Source organism: Hylobates moloch, unplaced genomic scaffold, assembly GCF_009828535.3.
Source record: "Hylobates moloch isolate HMO894 unplaced genomic scaffold, HMol_V3 SCAFFOLD_6, whole genome shotgun sequence".
In the NCBI taxonomy this organism is placed as follows: domain Eukaryota; kingdom Metazoa; phylum Chordata; class Mammalia; order Primates; family Hylobatidae; genus Hylobates; species Hylobates moloch.
Genome location: NW_026652281.1, coordinates 10,913,837 through 10,934,149, shown reverse-complemented (window position 1 = coordinate 10,934,149; position 20,313 = coordinate 10,913,837).

The following is a 20,313-nucleotide window of genomic DNA, read 5'->3' as shown; positions in this document are numbered from 1 at the left end:
TGAATTAGCCCGTTACCAGCATGATCTCATTATTTTATTTTGAATCTGAGTTGAATTATGACTGCTATGTTATTGCCGTTTAAGAAGACATTGTTCTCACCTCTCTGGCCAGATGTGTCCACAAATATTCCCTCCCAGGAGAAGGACTCCACCAATCCAGGGATCCTGGGTCCCTCCTCCCTTGTGTTCTGGCTCTTGTGCCTGGCACTTTGAACAAATATTTCACAGGACTGTGTTATCCTTGCAAAGGAGGCCGTCCAAACAAAAGAGGACTTCTGGGGAAATTCCCCATTGTGATTTTCACGCCTACGCTTTTAAGGCAATCTGCAGAGAGCCGGAGGGTCAAATTGACCTCTCCGCAACTCAGCTGTCTCCAATTCCCCAAGAGACTGCGGAGAGGTCATCTCACCTTTTTGGCATTTGGCTCTTTAATTGCCAGAATGAGAGGATTTGATGAAATAAACTCTATGGTTGCTCTTGCTCTAGCATTTTGCAATGACTTCCATTATATGGAGGGACTGCATTTCTTTCCCAGGTAAGAATCAGTCCTTGTTCTGGTGCCTGGGGGAGGCTCTACTTCTGAGCAGTGGGAGCAGTGAAAGCGCATAATTCAATGCTGATGAGCCCCAGGTCGGAGGCTCCTGAACATTTCCTGTCTATTTATAGAGAATCTGGGATTCTGTCCAGCAGGCCTGCCGATTGCATCTACCAAATAATAAATGCGTTTGAGAAATCCGTTACGCATTGATTCCATGAGTTTGGGTTACCAGCTTGCTAGCATGGCCTGGCTTTAGTAGGGTGATCAACCATCCCAGTTTGCCTGGGACCAAGGGGAGGTCCCAGAACTTGGGACTTTCAGTGCTAAAACTCGGACAGTCGCAAGCAGACTGGACAAGTGGTGACTGTATTTGTCTGTAATAATTCTGATTACAAAAGCAACAGCCATCACCATCAGCGTCATTATAACAGTGACTTGTTAAGTGCTTAGCACCTGCTACACTTTATTAGGACTTTACTAATATCACCTGACCTTCAGAGCGACCCTGATGATATTAGTTTCCCCCCATTTCACAGATGGAAACTGACTCTCAGAAAGGTTACGTGCTTATTTCAAAATTTCTTAGCTAATAAGGAGCATACTTAGGATTCCAAACCTGACCAACCTGAACTTAAACCCTGTGTCAAAATTGCAAATTTGGCCGCTGATTGGGCATTTGATGACATCAAGGACTCATTGTTAACTGTTTTCTAGGTGTGCAAATGCTGTTATGGTTGTTATTTCTTTTTAAGTCTTTATCTTTTTTTTTTTTTTTTTTTGAGACAGAGTTTTGCTCTTGTCACCCAGGCTGGAGTGTAATGGCATGATCTTGGCTCACTGCAACCTCCGCCTTTTGGGTTCAAGCAATTCTCCTGCCTCAGCCTCCAGAGTAGCTGGGATTACAGGCGCCGGCCACCACACCTGGCTAATTTTTTGTATTTTTAGTAGAGACGGGGTTTCACCATGTTGGTCAGGTTGGTGTCGAACTCCTGACCTCAGGTGATCCATTCACCTCGGCCTCCCAAAGTGCTGGGATTACAGTCATGAGCCACTGCGCCAGGCCTAAGTCTTCATCTTTTAGAGGCATATTTAGGAACATTTACTGACAGGAAAAGAAATCAAAATGATGTGAGTAAGTCATATCAGGCTCAAAGCCGTCCCTCAGTGCAATCCCTGGGGTCACAACAGTGTAGAAAGAGCCAACACTGGGGGCCTGGGCTGGGTCTGCACCTGACCAGCCAAGCGAGCAGGTATCTATTCTCCAGTTTGCCTGGGTTTAGACGGAATCTTCATCATGATAATTTTTTAAAATTTTTTCTGTAAGAAAAGCCTTGATATTTAAACTTGTGTGTGTGTGTGTGTGTGTGTGTGTGTGTGGTGTGTTTGGTTATCAGTGGAACCCTTTCTTCAAATGAAATATTCCACAAATGCCTAATTGATAAAACCCTTAAAATGAGTTATTCTCGTGTAAGGGAGAACTAAGAATCCTCCAAATAGCATCCTTTGGAAACCCACTGGTCTATGCCATCCCGGCCTGCAGAAACCTAACAATATTAGAAAGAAACATTTGGTCAGTGTGATAACTCTGGTTCTGTCAGGCAGGACTGGCAAACTTCTCTTGTCAAGGGCCGAGTTATAAATGTTGTAGGCTTTGTGGGTCGTACGATCAATGTCGCAACTAGTTCATTCTGCCCTCCCAGCACGAAAGCAGCCATGGACAAATGTAAATTAATGGATGTGGCCATGTTCCAATAAAACTTTATTTATAGACACAAATTTGAATTTCATATACTTTTTGTGTGTCATAAAATATTCTCTTTCCCCTCAAAACTTAAAACGATTCTCAGCTGACAACAAGCTCAATGTGGCCCATGGGCTGTCATTTGCTGATCCCTGCTATAAAGATTGTCAGGAGCCTGGTTTCGATTTTTTTTTTTTTTTGGAGATAGAGTCTCACTGTCACCCAAGCTGGAGTGCAGTGTTGCCATCTCAGCTCACTGCAACCTCGCCTCCTGGGTTCAAGCGATTCTCCTGCCTCAGCCTCCCAGGTAGCTGGGATTATAGGCTCTCGCTACCACGCTCGGCTAATTTTTGTTATTTTTAGTAGAGACAGGGTTTCACCATGTTGGCCAGGCTCGCCTTGAACTCCTGACCTCAGGTGATCTGCCCGCCTTAGGCTCCCAAAGTGCTGGGATTACAGGCGTGAGCCACTGTGCCCAGCCAGCCTTGGTTTCAATTTTTGCCCCTGTGAGTTACTATCTGCACATTTGAGGGAAAGTTATTTAAGTCCTCAAGCCTCAGTTCCCTAGTTGTGAAAGGGGTGTAAAAGTAAAACCTACAAGCAGCAGCGATACATGGGAACTCTGTACTTTGATCTCCTTTTTTTCTGTGAACGTAGAACTGCTCTAAAACAAAGTCTGTTTAAAAAGAAATTCACGCTTAAATAAAATCCACTTCATGAGTTTATTGTGCAGATTAAATGAGATAAGACAGTAAAACACCTCAGCACATGGTGGTCACCCTCAGCTATAATTACCCGGTCCTCCTGGAAACCAGAGTACTGCCCTTCTTGACCTTCAAATAGCTGTGACCTTTGCGAGTCACAGCCCTGACGCAATGACCCTTAGAACTTGGATTCTGCGCCTGTTTTGGCAGAATGAACTGACCTAGAATCAGCATGATCAGACTCACAAATGTATGCCTGTTCCCTCGGCCCCCAGCCTCCACCCCACCACCATCGCCTGTTATTGGCGGAGCTCCCGGGCCTTTTCCCTGGACTAAAGTGCTATTTGCTTTTCTTCTGCAGCTTTTTCTAGAGATGTGAGCAATGTTCACTTAAATAACCTTATCAGTCTTACCTTCAACTCCACCCCTAGGTTCCCTATTTGAGCAGTGTGATTTCTACATAATCCCTTAGGCAGTTCCCGTGGCCTCCCTTCTCCAATTTTAGTATATGTGCTGCCGAAGCTAGCACGTGGCCTCTCTTTTCTAAGGGCCTCCTGGGCAGCAGGTGTGTGTGTGTGCATGGGGGAGGGTGGGGAGTGGTCACATACTTATCTGATCACGTTTTTCTACTCCTTTCTTCATCTTGGGCTCCACTGAGCTCCCTCGTTTCCTTGCATCTCTTTGTCCTTGACTTTGAAACATGGAACACCTCCTATTTCTTGGGGGACAATTTCGAGCCTGATCGTCTCTAGCTCCTTCCTGTGTGTGAGGCCTGGGATTTGGGCTATCACACCTCCTGTTCTGAGGCTCGTTTTGGTTATTTGGATTTCTTTGTGTTGCAATCACCTAAAAAATCCTAGGGGTTCTTTTCCTCCCTTATTTTCTCCTCCAGCCCCTACCTAAATTAGTTGCTAAAGGGCTGGCTTTGTGGGTTCTGAATTCATGTCATGCAGTTGTCTCCAATCAAAGTCCCTTCCTGATGTTACTGGGGCATCTATAAAATGCCTCAGCAAATCTTTTTCTTTTTTTTAAAAAAACTCTTTACATGTTATTTTCCTTATTGTTTAAAAATAAGATACGACATGCACATTTACATTGTAAAAGTCATTCATATGCCTTATTAAAAGTGTGTAGAAGCTGAACAAAGAGAAAAATAATCAAGCATATTATTATTCAACATTTTTGAATAATTTTCTACTGAAAAATTTTGACATACTCCGGTGGTTAAATCATTCTCTCCCTGCCTCTTTCTCTCTCTACATTTATATATATGTAGTAGTGTATGGTGATAGAGTTATTTAACACAGTAGTATCAATATTTTTCTTTGTTATTACTCTCCTAGTGAGCATCTCTCTATGACTTCATATTATTCCATCCAAGGATCCTCTTACATTTTATTTAATCATTTCCATTTTATTAAGCATTTGTTTGCAGTTTTTACCATTATAAATAATACTCCAAGCAGCATCTTTGTGAATACATGATTTTTATTATATCTTAAATTACTTATTTATGGTTGATTGCTATAGGTAGAATGACTTGAGGAACATCTTAGAGATAGTTATATATTCTTTAAGGAAAAGGTATTGTCAGAGCCTGTGTTGCATGATATGGCTGCTACTATTGACTTTCTGCTTCTTCTAACTGGTCTGGAATCTCGGTTCCTGGATTACTCTCCCAGAGAGAATAATCCTCAAGAAACTCTCCACTCAGTTTGTCACCTTTACACCAAGCCATGCCCTTCCCTTTGCTTTAATGAACTTGGCTGCAAACTACACCAGATGAACTCTATGCACCAACCTTTTGTTTCGAACATAAATACCAGCTCAACCATTGATCATTTTGCCTGACCTTTCTGAGTTCGTCAGCTTGTCTCTGATATATAGCAAAGCCTAACTTCTTCGTTTTAAGAAAAATTCCAGGAGTTGAATCCCCAGATCAACGCATTCATGACTGTGTTGCAAAGTAAAGCTGTAATATTTCACTGCTAAATCCTTCAGGAGGGTAAGCAATCACTCTGGCTCCTTGCCTACCACTGTTCACCAGTGCAGTTTTATGTCTCCTGAAAACGTCTTCTCTCTAAACACACCAAGGGCTAAATTGTCTCCTGGCTTCTTGTATCCAGTCCGATAACTGATGCATATACACCCTCCTCAAATGCACCCCAGCTGACACACACGTTTGACTGACTTTTGAAAAAGCTTTGGTTAACTTCAGTCCAGGAATGGTTAGCTTTTGCCTTTTCTGTGAAAACACATCCAATGGCTGGCTCGACCTGTCATGGTCCCTTTGTGAGGCCAGTCTATAGTCTAAGGTTTAGGTGCAGATGAAAATCAGAAGGGACTAGGAAGAGCTCTCTGCTCCTTTTGGGAGACAGCTACCTCCTGTGTCAAGTGACAGGAGTGAAATTTGCTACCTGCCTTCTTTTCGGAATGAATAAAAACCTGATCCATCTAGAAAATCCATTTGGAACTGATCTCCATGCTTTTACATTTAGGCAGCATTCACCTCAGAGCAATAACACATTTGCTTTACTGTAAGAAGGGGCCTTGGAGCTCATCTTGAGGGCTTGTTGGAGACTTCAGCTGAGGGGGTCACAGACAACCCCTTCTAAACTCTTGGTCTGTGGAAAGCATTGTCTTCAACTGTCTGCACAGATTTGGAAGAGAAGCAGACAGTGAGGGAAGACACACCTGCTTGGCCATCAGAGGTGGACGCTCAGCCCACCAAGACTGTCATTGATGACCTTGGAGACCATGGCAATTCCCTTGATTACCTTAAGGCCCAGTTTCCTCATCTGTGAGTGGGGATACTAACAGCTTCCCTACAGCCTTGCCTGGAAGAGGAGCAATGTTTTTCAAGTCCTTTTCGTGGTACCTGGTGTGAGAAATGATCAACACTGAAAGCTATTATTGTTAGCTAGAGAGATGTCTTTTTCTTTTCTTTCTTTTTTTTTTTTTTCTTTTTGTGAGATGGAATCTTGCTGTATTGCCAGGCTGGAGTGCAGTGGCACGATCTCAGCTCACTGCAACCTCTGCCTTCTGGGTTCAAGCAATTCTCCTGCCTCAGCCTCCCGAGTAGCTGGGACTACAGGCACACGCCACAACGCCCAGCTATTTTTTTTTTTTTTTTTGTATTTTTAGTAGAGACGGAGTTTCACCATGTTGGCCAGGATGGTCTCAATCTCCTGATCTCATGATCCGCCCGCCTCGGCCTCCCCAAGTGCTGGGATTACAGGTGTGAGTCACCACACCCAGCCAGCTAGAGAGATGTCTGAATGAATTGCAGTGGCCATGAGAGGGATAAATCAAGCAGGTAGATCACTGTCCCCACCGCAACAGCATCCATTTTACCCCCTATATTTTACAGGTAAGGAGAATGAATTTCAGGTGAGTTAGCGGGTTAGTACCTAATGGCACATTCAGGACTCATACTCAACCTCCTTGATCCATGATTCAGTGTTCTCTCTGCTATCTTGCACTGCCTGCCAAAAAATTCAGGTGACCACAGACAAGGACACATCAGAAGGGTACCTGACTTGACAGTGAGATGACTGATGAGACGTCCCCAGCATGAGGTTTTAACCATGGACATAGATATTTGGACTAGCACAGCCAGGTCTCCCGTTATAACTGGACCGTCCTTTCTGAGTTCCAGACACTGCCTACCATGTCTGTTCACCAGCACTCAATCGGTACAACCGTGAGATGCATGATGCTAGGCAACCTGTCTTGCAGAAACTAGGACAGTACACATTTTAAGCCTTAAAAATCTCCCCATTGGTGCTCACGTGAGTCTAGGCATGGGATCAAATGTCATAGAACTACACGCACACACACACATACACACAAACCATAAACAGAAGGGAGAGTCTGGGTGAGGTGGCTCAAACCTGTAATCCCAGCACTTTGGGAGGCCGAGGTGGGCAGATCACGAGGTCAGGAGTTTGAGACCAGCCTGGCCAACGTGATGAAACCCCATCTCTACTAAAAATACAAAAATTAGCCAGCCATGGTGGCGGGCGCCTGTAGTCTTGGTTACTCGGGAGGCTGAGGCAGGAAAATCACTTGAACTCAGGAGGCAGAGGTTGCAGTCAGCTGAGATCATGCCACCGCACTCCAGCCTGGGTGACAGAGTGAAATTCCATTTCAAAAAAAAATAAAAATAAAAGTAAAGAAGAGTGTATGTAAAAACTGGTGAAATCTGAATGAGGTGTGTTGTTTAGCTAACATAGTATTGTACCCATGTCAGTTTCCTGGTCTTCTTAGTGTTGTGCGATTAAATAACGTGTTATCATTGCAGGGAGCTAAAGGCTTTCTCTACTAGCTTTGCTACTCCTTGTAACTCTAAATTTATTTCAAAATACAAAAATATTAAAAATGTAAGTCCCCTACTTTGCTCTGTTCTTCCAGAAAATTATCCTAAGGAAATAAAGATGCATACAGAAAAGGCCATGCTGTCTGTCCACCATAAGCGGTTTGAAAGTAAATTCTCACCCAGCTGCTTGGTAGGTGAGGGCAGTAGGTCATGGTGAGTGAGGGTCAGCTTGGCTGGGTGACCTTGTACTGCTTATCTTGCTCAGCCTCAGCTGAGCTGCTTAATGTCTCTCTGCCTTGGGCATCTCATCTAGAAAATGAATGTAATACAATAACATCTATGTCATCCCATATTTGTGTCCAGTCTGTACATGTAATTTGTGTGCAGGATGGAATCTGGCACCATGTATGCTTCTCAGTAAGTGTGAGCTAGAATCATGTTCAAGAAGAACACTCATGACATGAGAAAATGTTGCTGTTAGTGAAAACTGGAGACAAGAAAACCATACGTATACTATTGATGCTATTTTTGAAAGGCATACAGATGTGTAAAACAGTGGCCAGAAAATTTTGCCCAAATGTTATCAGTAGGTGGTACATTTTTGTTTTCCTTTCTAAACTCTGCCATGATTTCTAAAAACTAAATGAGCGCTAGTATGTTGAATTTTAAAATGAGAATAAAATGCGACTCTGTTAAGTACAAATGGTCAGATAACATCGCATCTCAGCTGCTTTGCGTGTTTCACCTCAGCCCTTATCATTACTTCTGTGTTGCCTGTAAGCCACAGAATCTGTCTCTGAGATGCTGCATTTCCCTAAGAAAGGAGGAGGAGTGAGATGCCTCTGGGGTGTGTGGTTATTTGCTGTTGTTAATATCAGGGCCGCGATCCAGAAGTGCATGCAGTCTGCTCGTAAAACATGTGCAAGACTCTAGAGCATGCAGGCTCCAGGAGCCAGCCCAGCAGAGTGGTCAGTCACCTGCTCCATGGGGACCAGGGCCTGCTCCAACTTCCACACTCCGAATCCAGCCCCAGACAGGAGTCTCTAAGTGGACATGGGCTGACAAATGGAGCTGCATCAGCACTGTTTCAGGGAGAGCCTTGTGGGGTGCGAGCCCATTTTCTTTGCTTCCAAATTTTCCTCTTCTCTCCTGTAGTGGAGCCAGCTTGCAGTGGCTACGCTTCTCTTCTCCAGCGTGTTTGTTCTCCTGAAGGTCTCTGATGGGCACTTCTGGGCACTCAAGCCGTTTATCCCGCTCTCCTCCAGGGTGCTGGCCCTCAACAGGCTTTGGGGAAGGAACAAGGGGCCACCTGCCCCTGGAATTTAGGGATCAGGCTCAGCAGAGCTGTGGTAGTCAGTTAGGCACCCAGCAAGCTTGAACTTCTGTGATCTAAATAGACATCCCCTCTCCCTTCAAGAGCCTGCACCAACCCTATTGGCAAGGATACTGCTAGCAAAGCCCCCAGCCCACCCCCAAGGTCTCTCTGCCCTTCTGGTTCTCATCCAGGAAGAGACCTAGATGTCAGACTGCCCACTGCTGTGCGACTAGGGGAGGGAGGGTAGAGAGAAGATGGGACCCAGTCCAGGCTGCCTCTGCCTCCATTTCTCGGAGGGTCCCAGAGCCCACCACATCCAGGCTGAAAGAAGGGAGATCACCCCCATCCCAGATTACATTTTGGGAGGTTAAAAATTCTCCTCCTTCTACATCTTCACAACCATCCCCTAAACCCCAGAATGAGTGTCTGCTTATAGCACTTCATGTAAAACTCACCGATGGCTTTCCATAGAATTAGAAACGAAAGCCAGTTCCTCACCAGGCCTGCTGGCTCGATTCCTCCATGACTTGCCTTCTCCCTTCCTGGCTCTGCTCATTCCCCTTGGCCTTCTTTCTGCTCCTGGGATGCCCAGGCTTCCCCACGCAGGGCCTTTGCAGATGCTGTTCCCCATGCTTGGAAAACTGGCCTCCTCCCAACTCACCAGCCACCAGCCACCACTCTGCAGGATGGGTCAGTGTTTATCAACTCAGAGCTGCACTGAGTTCCTGTGAAGTCACTCCCAGTTACTTTCTTCATAGCACTGGTCACAATAGGTAATTCCTTTATGTCTTTGATTATTGTCTACTCCCCCACACTAGGAGGTGCCTCCATGACACTAAGTGCTTGTCCTTCATGGCCACACACATCTCCCCAGTGCTAAGAATATGCGGGGCATGTAGTAGGTGCTCAGTAAATCATTGCTGGGTAAAAAGGATGGAAGAATGAGGTCTTTACTTGATAGAACACAGTCTCTCGGTTGCATATAAAAATTTGCTTCGCCAGAGAAGAAGGTGATTCTGCTCGTGTCTTAGCATACAGGGGGCAGGAGTACTGGTCATCCTAGCCTAAGAGAGTCCAGTGGTAGGGACAGACATGACACAAAAAAGGACAATAGAGGCTGAGAAGGGCAATGGCAGGAATGGCCCAAGGTACCCAGAGGAGGGTGGATTTGATTTAATTCTAATGGGGTAGGAAGGGGGAGTTAGGGCTGATGATGCTCAGAAGGACTTGGAAAACTAAAGGGGATGTGGCAGGAGGCATATGTGGGAAGGGCAGGCAGGCTGTGAGCCCAGGTCAAGGCAGGGAAGTGCGACACAGCATGGTGCATAGTGGGACTACCTGCAGTGAGCCCCAGCTAAGACAGTGGGCAGCTGGCTGGAAAAGAAGGCAGAAGCTGACTGCGATATTTTTTCTTGCTTGCTTTTCTCTTTAACACTTGCCATCAACTAATGACTCGATACACTTGACTCATTTATTTTGTTTGGTGTTTGTTTGTTTATTTTGAGACAGGGTCTCACTCTGTTGCCCAGGCTGGAGTGCAATGGTGCAATCACGGCCTACTGCAGCCTCAAACTCCTGGGCTCAAGTGATCCTCTTGCCTCAGCCTCCCGAGCAGCTGGGACGAAAGGTGTGCACCACCACACCTGGCTAATATTTGAATTTTTTTTGTAGAGATGGGGTCCCACTGTGTTGCACAGGCTGGTCTTGAAATCCTGGGATCCAGTGATTCTCCTGCCTTGGCCTCCCAAAGTCTTGGAATCACAGATGTGAGCCATCATGCCTGGCATATATATATATATATGTGTATATATACATATATATACACACATATATATATACACATATATATATATACACATATATATACGTATATATATATACATATATATATACACACATATACGTATATATATATATGTATATATATATATATATATATAGTTGTCTGTTTTACCACTAGGATGGAAACACTATGAGGGCAGGGATTTTACCATTTTAAAATTGTATTCCCAATGCAGAAACTCTGCTTGGCACATAGTAATTGCTCAACAAAGAGCTCCTGAGTGAGTAAGTGCTGCCGATCTTGGGCACTGACCAGTGAGTGTTCAACAGGCGAAGCATCGGTGCCTGATAGTCTTAGGTGTTATGTGAATAAATGTTCTTCATTTTCACAGAGATTTTTAAAAACTCACTTCGGTATGATATAGGACCTGGCATCCAATCTCTGACTTCATAGATGTTATTGCTTAGAGTGAGGCCAAATTAAAAAAAAAAAAAGTTGAGTTCTTTTAAAGAAAACTATTTGTATAGCAAAGTGCAGAATCCAGGTGGAAAACAGCACAGCCAAGAGGGACACAACCACACTAACATTCTAGAAAGATGGCTCAGGCAATACCCTGGGGTGTAGGGCAGCGTACAGGAGAGGAGGCCATTCCATTGGTCCAAGGGAGAGGAAATGAGGCTTGAGATAAGGGTTGGGGCTGCAGGCGAGGAGCAGTGGGGTGAAGGGAGCTGGCTGGACTGGGAGCAGGTGAGGAAGCTGGCAGGGTGGCCCAGGAGGTGTCATGGCTCCCATGGGTATTTATTTATTTTATGAGACAGTCTTGCTCTTGTCACCCAGGCTGGAGTACAATGGCATGATCTCAGCTCACTGCAACCTCTGCCTCCCAGGTTCAAGCGATTCTTCCACTTCAGCCTCCTGAGTAGCTAGGATTACAGGCACCTGCCACCATGCCCAACTAATTTTTGTATTTTTACTAGAGACTGGGTTTCACCATGTTGGCCAGGCTGGTCTTGAACTCCCAACCTCAAGTGATCCACCCACCTCGGCCTCCCAAAGTGCTGGGATTACAGGCATGAGCCACCATGCCTGGCCCTGTCTTCTTTTAAGACTTAGCACAGGACCTTCTACATGGTAGGTACTCAGTAAATATTTAACAAATTTGTGGATGAATGAGTAACTGTGAGTCTCTTCATCCAAATAACCCTGGGGACTTCTCATGCCCTTCTCTGGGGGAAAGATGCCTCTATAGAGGAGACAATTAGAAGGAGGCCAGGGGCACTGCAGAGGGACGGCCTGCCCCACCTGTCAGGCTGGCTGCAGGGGAGCCCTCTTCTGGCCAGCCTGTGCCGCTTTGCAGAGTGACAGGTTCAAAGAATGAGAAGTTCCTGCAGCAGATGGGAAAACGATGACGGCGGGGTCTGGCCTGAAAGACAATTTCTTTGACACTCCTATTAATCACCTTTGGCGCTGAGTCCTGGAGGGCGTGGGGGGCAGAGGTTAGTGGAAGAGAGGGGCCAGAATGCTCAACTAACTCAGTCCTTCTCCTGACAGTGGGGAGGGCTGGGAGAAGGACTCCATTTCTTAAGTTGCTCGTATGGACTTTTCACGAGTTATTCCAGACTGGCTGCAGAAAACATCATGCACAATCCTAGGTGACATTCCAGGAGGGACCAGGACAGTCTCCCTGCCCCCAGGCAGTCATATTCAGGGCAGAATGGCCAGGGAGGGGGCTGACATTTGGAGAGTCCCTTCCCTGTACCACTCACCACAGCAGGAGCTTTACATATGTTGTCTGAGGTCATTGCCATGACAACTGTGCAGGATGGGTAGTTTTTGCAGATTAGGCCTCAGAGGTTTGGGGGACTGAGCTCCTTAGCTAGGGCCAGACAGCCAGTAGGTATCGTCACTGGAATTCGAACTGGGCTCTTTCGAATTCTAAAACTCATGTTCTCTCTAATACTTACAGCCTTACTCTCTATCCAAAATAGACCTCTGGGCTCTGTGCCTAAAGCAATCGAAAATGTAGCGAAGGACATGATACTTGGGACAGAACTATTTTGGGATGTTTTTGTGGCTAGATGCTCTGGACCTGGGGAGAAAGCCTTAAGACAAAATCTGTTAGGTCAACGGCCTCGGGTGGATACCTTATCTGTTTATGCAACCCATAGGGAAGGGAGCTCCCGCAGAGGGTACAGCACACGCAAAGGCATGGAGGTGTGAGAATGGCAATTTGTTCACAGCGTGGAAATGAGAGAGGGGTGGATGTGCCCAGAGGGACGAGCTGGGCTGCTGGGCCCTTACAGTCTTACAGTTCCTTCTGTAAGAGCAGAATCTGCTCTGAGCCAGGCAGGATGCTCTAGGGAAGGAGTCAATGCTTGCACCATCCAGATCTCCTTTGATGGGAATGAGACTCAGCCCCCAGCCAATCTAAATGGGAGACATTCTAGAAAATATTAGAGAGTTATCTAGAAGCTGGTGGGTGAACGGTATTGAAGGGGAGCGGAAATAACCGTGGCATTTTTTAAAGAACTTAGGAGTGGTGTCTTATTCTCTCATAATGTATGTTTCCAGCAGAGTAATGAGTAGGACAATCAGATAAACATTTATCCCATAGCTCGTGTCAAACAAAAGGAGCAGGAATTTGGAGACAGTCATTTCACCCATAGGATGTGACTGATATTTTCCATATTCACACAGTGCGGCCCAGTGTTAATGCAGGTCATCAACACTCTTTTACCAAGTTTTTACCACTTGCCAGGAACTGGGACTAGGCAGTGAACTAGGCAGACAGGGCCTCTCATTGAACTTATAACCCTGGTATATCTAGGGAGGCCGGGAAATGGATAACTAAACACATCATCGCATCCAAGAGCTTTGGCTAAGTCACTGCAACTTTCTCACGTTAGTCTTCATAGTCTTCAAACTAGGGAAATTTTCTAAGTGAAGTCAAGACAGAGAAGGGGAATGGCTATCTATAGTTACAAATATTAACATGGCACTTTGGAGGATATGATTTGATTTCCATCTTTGGAAGTGTCCTAAGAGAAGACATTATCTTTGTTCATGTTCTCCTATATAAATCCAAGAGTATTTGTAATTTGGGCCTGAACCATTTGCCCTTGTCCTAAAGGAGTGGTGCTCAGGCAGTGACGTTCTAAAATTCAACTTTGTTTCTTCATGCCAATACCTTTCCCCTTGTGGGGCCCGGGATTCTCTTTCCCCTTCTTCCGTTTTCTCTGTTTCTCATGCCAAACTTAGTCAAAGTGTCTTTGCTAATTTTGAAACCATAGGGTTTTTAAACCTGTCGTTCTGTGTTTGCATGTGGAGTGGGGGAGGAGGGTGTCTCCTCAACCTTACTTTCCCTGGTAATTAGCTTGGAGATTCATGGGAGTTCGTTGCCAGTCAACTCCACTTCTGTGACTGGTCTTCTGTCTGGCACCATGTACTTTCCAAGAGCTCTGCTCTTGAGCTGCAGAACAGGCATCAAGTAATTTCACTTTGATGCCACTTGCTCCACAACTGCCATTTCTAGGTGGTCCCAGACCCCTTAATCCCTCTGGTCTCCTGAAAGACTGGTTCTGGTGGCTAGATGTCTGTTTTAGCCTAGAAGGAAAAGTCTAGATGTAAGCTTTCCTGTGGCAAGAGAGCCCCAAGACAACCAGTAGTCAAAGCAGACACATCCGCTGTGTCTGTAAATGGAGAAGACTCCAGGGGAATGGAAAAAAGTCCCAGGAAGCTTGAAATCCTTCCTGTTCATGAGGCAGAAAAGGAAGTAGAAGCTTTGAGAGGTGAGACCATATTGTAGGATCACATTATAAGCCGAGCTGGGACTTGAAAACAGATCTTCCATCTCAGTCCAGAGGGGGACAAAATTAGAGAAACCTTAGCTTGAAAAACTCTGGGGATTTGGACAGTTGTAAGGGAACTAAAAACAACTGCCTGCCTTTGGAAATCTCCATGGCCTTGGAGACTGTGCTAAACACATTGAGTGTGTTCTTTTATGCAATCTTTACTGTAACTAAGCATTTTAATCAGTGGCCGAGTCATCATTTAGGTTAAATAACTTGCTCAAAGCTTTGCCCTGAGAACACAGCAGAGTCTATGGCCATACCACTCTGAATGTGCCCTATCTCTTCTGATCTTGTGAAGCTAAACAGGGTCAGGCCTGGCTAGTACTTGGATGGGAGACTATGGCGAAGCTGAGCCAGGATTTGAACCCAACAGTTGAGCTCTATCCTCTCTCAAATGCTGCTTTTGCTGAGTCAGACAAAAGAATTATTGTTTTCCTCTTGAGACCTAGTCATCTTTTGGGAGATGTCTTTCTCCAGGAAGACCTCCCTAAATGCTCCGAGCCACAACCAGCACATCTCCCGTATACAAATGTCTAACCTCTAGGAAACTTACTCAGCAGCCCACCCCACCCCACCCCGCCAGTTTCCCATGGAGCTGAAGCTCCATGTCTTGAAGACAGCGGTTCCTGCCTTCCTCATACTTTCGAGTATCAGTTCCCTCCACTCCACACAGTTCCCAAATTTTAATTCAGGACCAAATTCCCAGGAGACACTCAAAGACTCGCAAAGTCAAAGGGGAAAGACTGAGAAAGGGAAGCTGTGGGAACCAGAACTCGCCTATGACTAATGCTGATGTTTCACTGAAATCAACTCTTCAGGAAGCTCTTTGAAAAAAATCAACTAATTTTAAGTCAAGTAATTTTTTTTAAGTCTATGAATTTCCTCATCTGCCATGGGAGGTAATATATTCAAAGCACCTAGGCACACATGGATATTGCATAAATGGAAGTCATTATTATTATTATTCAAGATCCATTAATTTCATTGGTCAGTTGAATAAGGATGTATTCCCCCTTTTTAATCTAAATTCATCAAGTGTAAGACGGTGGCCAAAAAGTCATGGTGTAAAGACAATACTTTGATCCTGACTATCATTCTTAGGCACATAAATCAGCCCTCTCTCTGAATTCTCTTAGTGTTTTCACTTGAGTCTCACTCCCCAATAGTTGGTTGTGGCCATGACTGAACTCCCAGCCTCCTCTCACTTCTCTCTTTCGCCGGGGTCCCAAATCAGTGACTCTAAGGGAGAAATGAGTACAGCAGTTCTCCCTTATCCAAGTATGATATGTTCCAAGACCTCCAGTGGATGCCTGATACCACAGATAGTTCTGAACCCTATATACAGTATATTTTTCCCTAGACATACATACTTATGATAAAGATTAATTTATAAATTATGCACGGTAAGAGATTAACAGTAATAACTAATAATAACAGAACAATTAGAACTATATACTATTCATAATTTCACAAACAGAGGATTCACTGTTACCATATATCTTAGCAATCTCAGCACACAATGTTTTTCCTGTCCCTAAGTCCAGAACCTTCACCTTTTCCCCTAAAGGAAGCACTTTACAGCTTCTCTTTGGCATATCTGATTGCCAGCATCATGACTCTAGTGCTTTGGGGCTATTACCAAATGAAATAAGGGTTACTTGAATACGAGCACTGTGATACGCAGCAGTCGAGCTGATGACTGAGATGGCTGCTAAGTGACTCACAGGTGAGAAGTGTCTACAGCAGGGATATGCTGAACACAGGGCGAATTCATCTTTTCTTTTTTTCCTTCCCTTTCCTCTCCTCTCCTTTCTTTTCTTCTTTTTTCTTTTTCTTTTTCTTTTATTTCTTTGAGGTCTCACTATGTTGCCTAGGCTGGTATCGAACTCCTGAGCTCAAGTGATCCTCCTGCCTTGACCTCCCAGAGTGCTAGGATTACAGGTGTGAGCCACCACAGCTGGCCAAAATTCATGTCTTGAGGGACAGAGTCAAAGCTGGAGGGAGCAGGATTTGATCACAATACTCAGAATGGCACACAATTTAAAACTTATGAATTGTTTATGTCTAGAATTTTCCATTTAATATTTTCAGTCCATGGTTGACCATGGGTAACTGAAACCCTGAAAAGGAAAACCATGGATAAGGAGGGACAACTATAATATACCTTGAATCCTAGGTTTTAATAGGGGGGTTCTGAGGACTCCCAGAGCAAAGGGGTAGGTCCCAAAAAGCAATAAGAGCGTCTCTGGCCACAAAGTCAGAGAGATGGAAAGAAAGAAGTTGATAACCAAGAAAAAAACAACATGGTGGTATATGGAACACTTGGACTGGGGTTGTCTTTCTGGAAATAGCCGTATGCATGATATCAAGATCTTTCCTCACCTCTGATGCTGCACTTTTATTACTTATATAAGAATTAAGCTTCCAAGCTTCAACCAGCTTCTTCATCTTGAGACATGAGGGAGAGTGGGGTAGAGTGACAGATTGGGCTGGGTGGATTTATTTATAATTTGGTCATGTAATAAACATTTTTTGAGCAACTACTATGTGAGACACAGGATGCTGGGCTTGGAAGGCAAGGCACCGAACATGATCCTGCTGCCTGCCTTGTTAGAAAAAGGTACCAACCAGTAATGCTCATGAAGAGGAGATGAGGAGATAGAAGTGTTCACAGGGTATCATGGTAATGACATATATCTTTCCTTTGATTGCAGGAAGACTTGTACATTCCTGGATTCAAGCACAGCATGGAGCACATGGCGGCTCTCAGTACATTGCTGTTGAATGAATGAGTTACCATAGTTGTTTACTAGTCTGTTTCCACTATGGGGCTGTGAATCCATCCTAAGTAATAATTGCTTATCCACGTAATACACTATAGAGTCAGGATAGGCTAAGAGACCCCAACATCTCAGAAGCCTAGAACAACAAAGGTCAGTTTTGCTGAAGTTACAGGTCACCATGGATCAGCGTGGAAGTTCTGTCCATGAAGATTCGTACTGATGAAGCAGCTGCCATCTTGGATGTGGTGGGGTACTGTGCTCATTATGAAAATCACTCTGTGGAGGGTCCAGCTGGCACTTGCAGTTAGATCTGCCAGCCTGGAAGTGGTTCACGTGGTTACTGCTCAGGACTCACTACCCAGAACAAGGAGGAGAGGAGATACACGAAAAGTGTGAGCTCTGCAGATTGTTTTAGGTGTGTGTGTACGTGTGTGGTATGGGAAAGGAAGAGTGAATGGGCCAGTGAATGGGGGGAATCCCCTTTGCCCGCTGCTGTGGGGCTGTTGTTCTAGGGTCAAGAACCAAGTGTGATGATACACAGATGGACAATGGCAGAATGGCTTATGGCCAATCAGCTGGTGAGAGACAGTGCACAGGCACTACCTCTGGGATGCACCAGGTAGTATGATATGGACAGGGTTCTTTAGTCTTTTGGTCAAGCCACTGCATCTTTGTGAGCCTCTACCTCCCCTTCTATGAAATGGAATTAAGACAAGCACCTGCTTCAATGGTGTTGTCAGGACTAAGGGGAGAACACAAAGCGTGCAGCTTACATGTGCCCAGTAGATGTTCATGATGAGGCCAAGGGACAAGGGTCTGGAAGGAGCTTCCTAAGTGACAGATTATTTCTTTCCACTAAGACTAGGAGGTGGGAGTGAGGATGGGGTGGGGTGGGGAATACTCCACCTGGCCCGTTCTCAGGTGCCTGGGAGTGTGGGCGGGGGCACGCCTTTCCCCTGGTTCTCTGGCTTGTGGGACTTAATCACACCTCAGTTACTGGCAGAGCTGTCCGGGTGGCACTGAGTCACATCCTCCCCTCTAGGGGAGCTGGGTCTCTAAAGTCTCACTGAACATCTTTACTGTTTTGACCCACACAATAAATCCCAAGAAAACGTGGCCCCCAGAGTGGCCTCGTTGCATCTGTTATGCCCCCCATGACCATGGGGTATGGACATGAGCTTCCATTCCAGCCCTGGGGTAGGAATCAGCCACCCCCTCTCCCCTACAAACACCGGAATTTTGCGTAACTGTACCTGTCCCATGCAAGAAAAATGTAGTTGTCTCAGCCTGAGGTTTATGATCATGGGCTTGTAGGAAACCTGTGTTCATATCCTGAATCTTTTGCCCGTGGCTGCAGGATTTTGAGCAAGTCACTTCACCTCTGTAAGCCTCCATTTCCTCATATGTCAAATGGTCATAGTAATGATGGCACTAGCCTGTTAGGGCTGCTGTGAAAGTGAATTCGGACAATGCATAGTAAAAGTGCAAGGCTGGAACGTAATATAGGTTAGCAATCGTGATCACCTTTCCCCACAGTAGCCACATTTCTGTGGTCAAACTAGGACAACAGGTTTTGCAACAACAGACATGGAGTTGTTTAAGAATTAAGGAAGAAACAATGGCATTTCTCAGCTAAATGAAAAGAACTGGAAGAATGAATTAGCCAAACTGTCAGCTGAAAGAAATGAAACTACCCAAGAAGCATTACAACAGGGAGCCCACCATCTCCATACATCAGTTTCAAACGAGGACCCCAATCCTGAGAAATAAATTCCCACCGTGCTGCCGGCCACCTGGGGCAGCCAACATCATGCACACAAGCCGCACTGTCAGATGCTTGTCTGCAATTCTTCCCTGTGACTTACCAGTGGCATAGCCCTGGGCAAGCCATTTCACTCTTTTGCACCTCTCTTTGTCTGCCTGATAAATGGGAGTAATGATCAGGATCTCTTAGGAGTGTGAGAATTAAGAGACAAAAGCTCCTCAGCTGTGGCTTGCTCATAGGAGGTGTCTTGATATTTGCTAGTTTCCAATCTTTCTACCTTTTCTTGGACAAATCTTTATGGAAAGCAACTTTAATGTCTTGTAACCCTGGGACCTGTCTCTATGTTGGTCATTTGGTCTCAATGCTTATTGAACTGTTTACCACCCAAGATGTCTTGGTGTTTGCCTTAGAGAACTGAAATCAGAGTCCAACGTGGAATGGAAGCTGGATGTGATCTAGGGGCTGTATAGCAAAGGAGTGACTTCCAGCAGTGGCTATGTGCTTCTCAGGCTTGGGTCGGGGCACCCGAGTGAGTTACACTTTCCTCCTCTCGCTCACTGCCCCTAATGGCTCATACATGGTTGCAACTCCAGCCTGTAGGTTTACAGATGCACCATGGCCGTGAAGCCCTTCTCAGTAAGGAACAAGATTTTACGCCTCTTTCTTTCTCTCTGGCGAATGGAGGTATGGGTGGGTGTGGACAGAGGCTTGAACCACAGCTCCCATCCCAAATGAGCCAACACCCCTGTTTTGTCACCAGGCTTTAAAAAAAAATCTAAGTTGTGATTAATGGCAACTTGAGGTTCCCCTTGCAGAAATAAGGTCATGGTGAAGAATATGGCTGATCTGAAACTCCGGTGAACTTCAAGGGCAGGAGCAGAATGATAATTATTCTGGTTTTGGCTCATCTTCCTTCTCTGTGGCCTGTGACTTCAAGGTTGGGGGCTGTCCCTGCCTCTCAGACTTCCTTTCATGCAAATCACCCTGAGTGAGGGGTGAGGGGTAGCAACACCAGAAAAGGAAGCAAAGGAATGTAACGAACTCCGACCTCCACGGACCTACTTTCTATTTTAGAGGCAAGCCTCTAAGACAGAGGTTTGGCCTTAGCTCCATCGTCACCCAAGCAAGATCTTGCATGCTTCCATAAAATCCCAAATCTAGAAGCAAGCTATGGAGATGAACCTGGTCCATTCATTTCTCCAGAAATGAATGCATTGGTTTCATTCCAGAAAAGATCACAGCTCTGAAGGGCTTATGGGTTTTTTTGCAATCCTGTTTTTTTCATCCTGCATGCTTATGGGAATTCAAGTCTCCAAGCTACCTCTTCTCCAGGTGGGTGGAAGGAGGTGAAGGGCCTAGATCAGGGAATATGCAGCTTTGGGACAGAAGAGACAGAGGAAGCCCCTGTAAAGCAGATCCCTTCTGCAGCTAGCTCCCACAGAAGGTACCCCTTTAAAAAAGCATCCGAGTGTATGAGTTCTATCGTGTGCTGGCCTGAGGGCTGCAGGGGCCTTT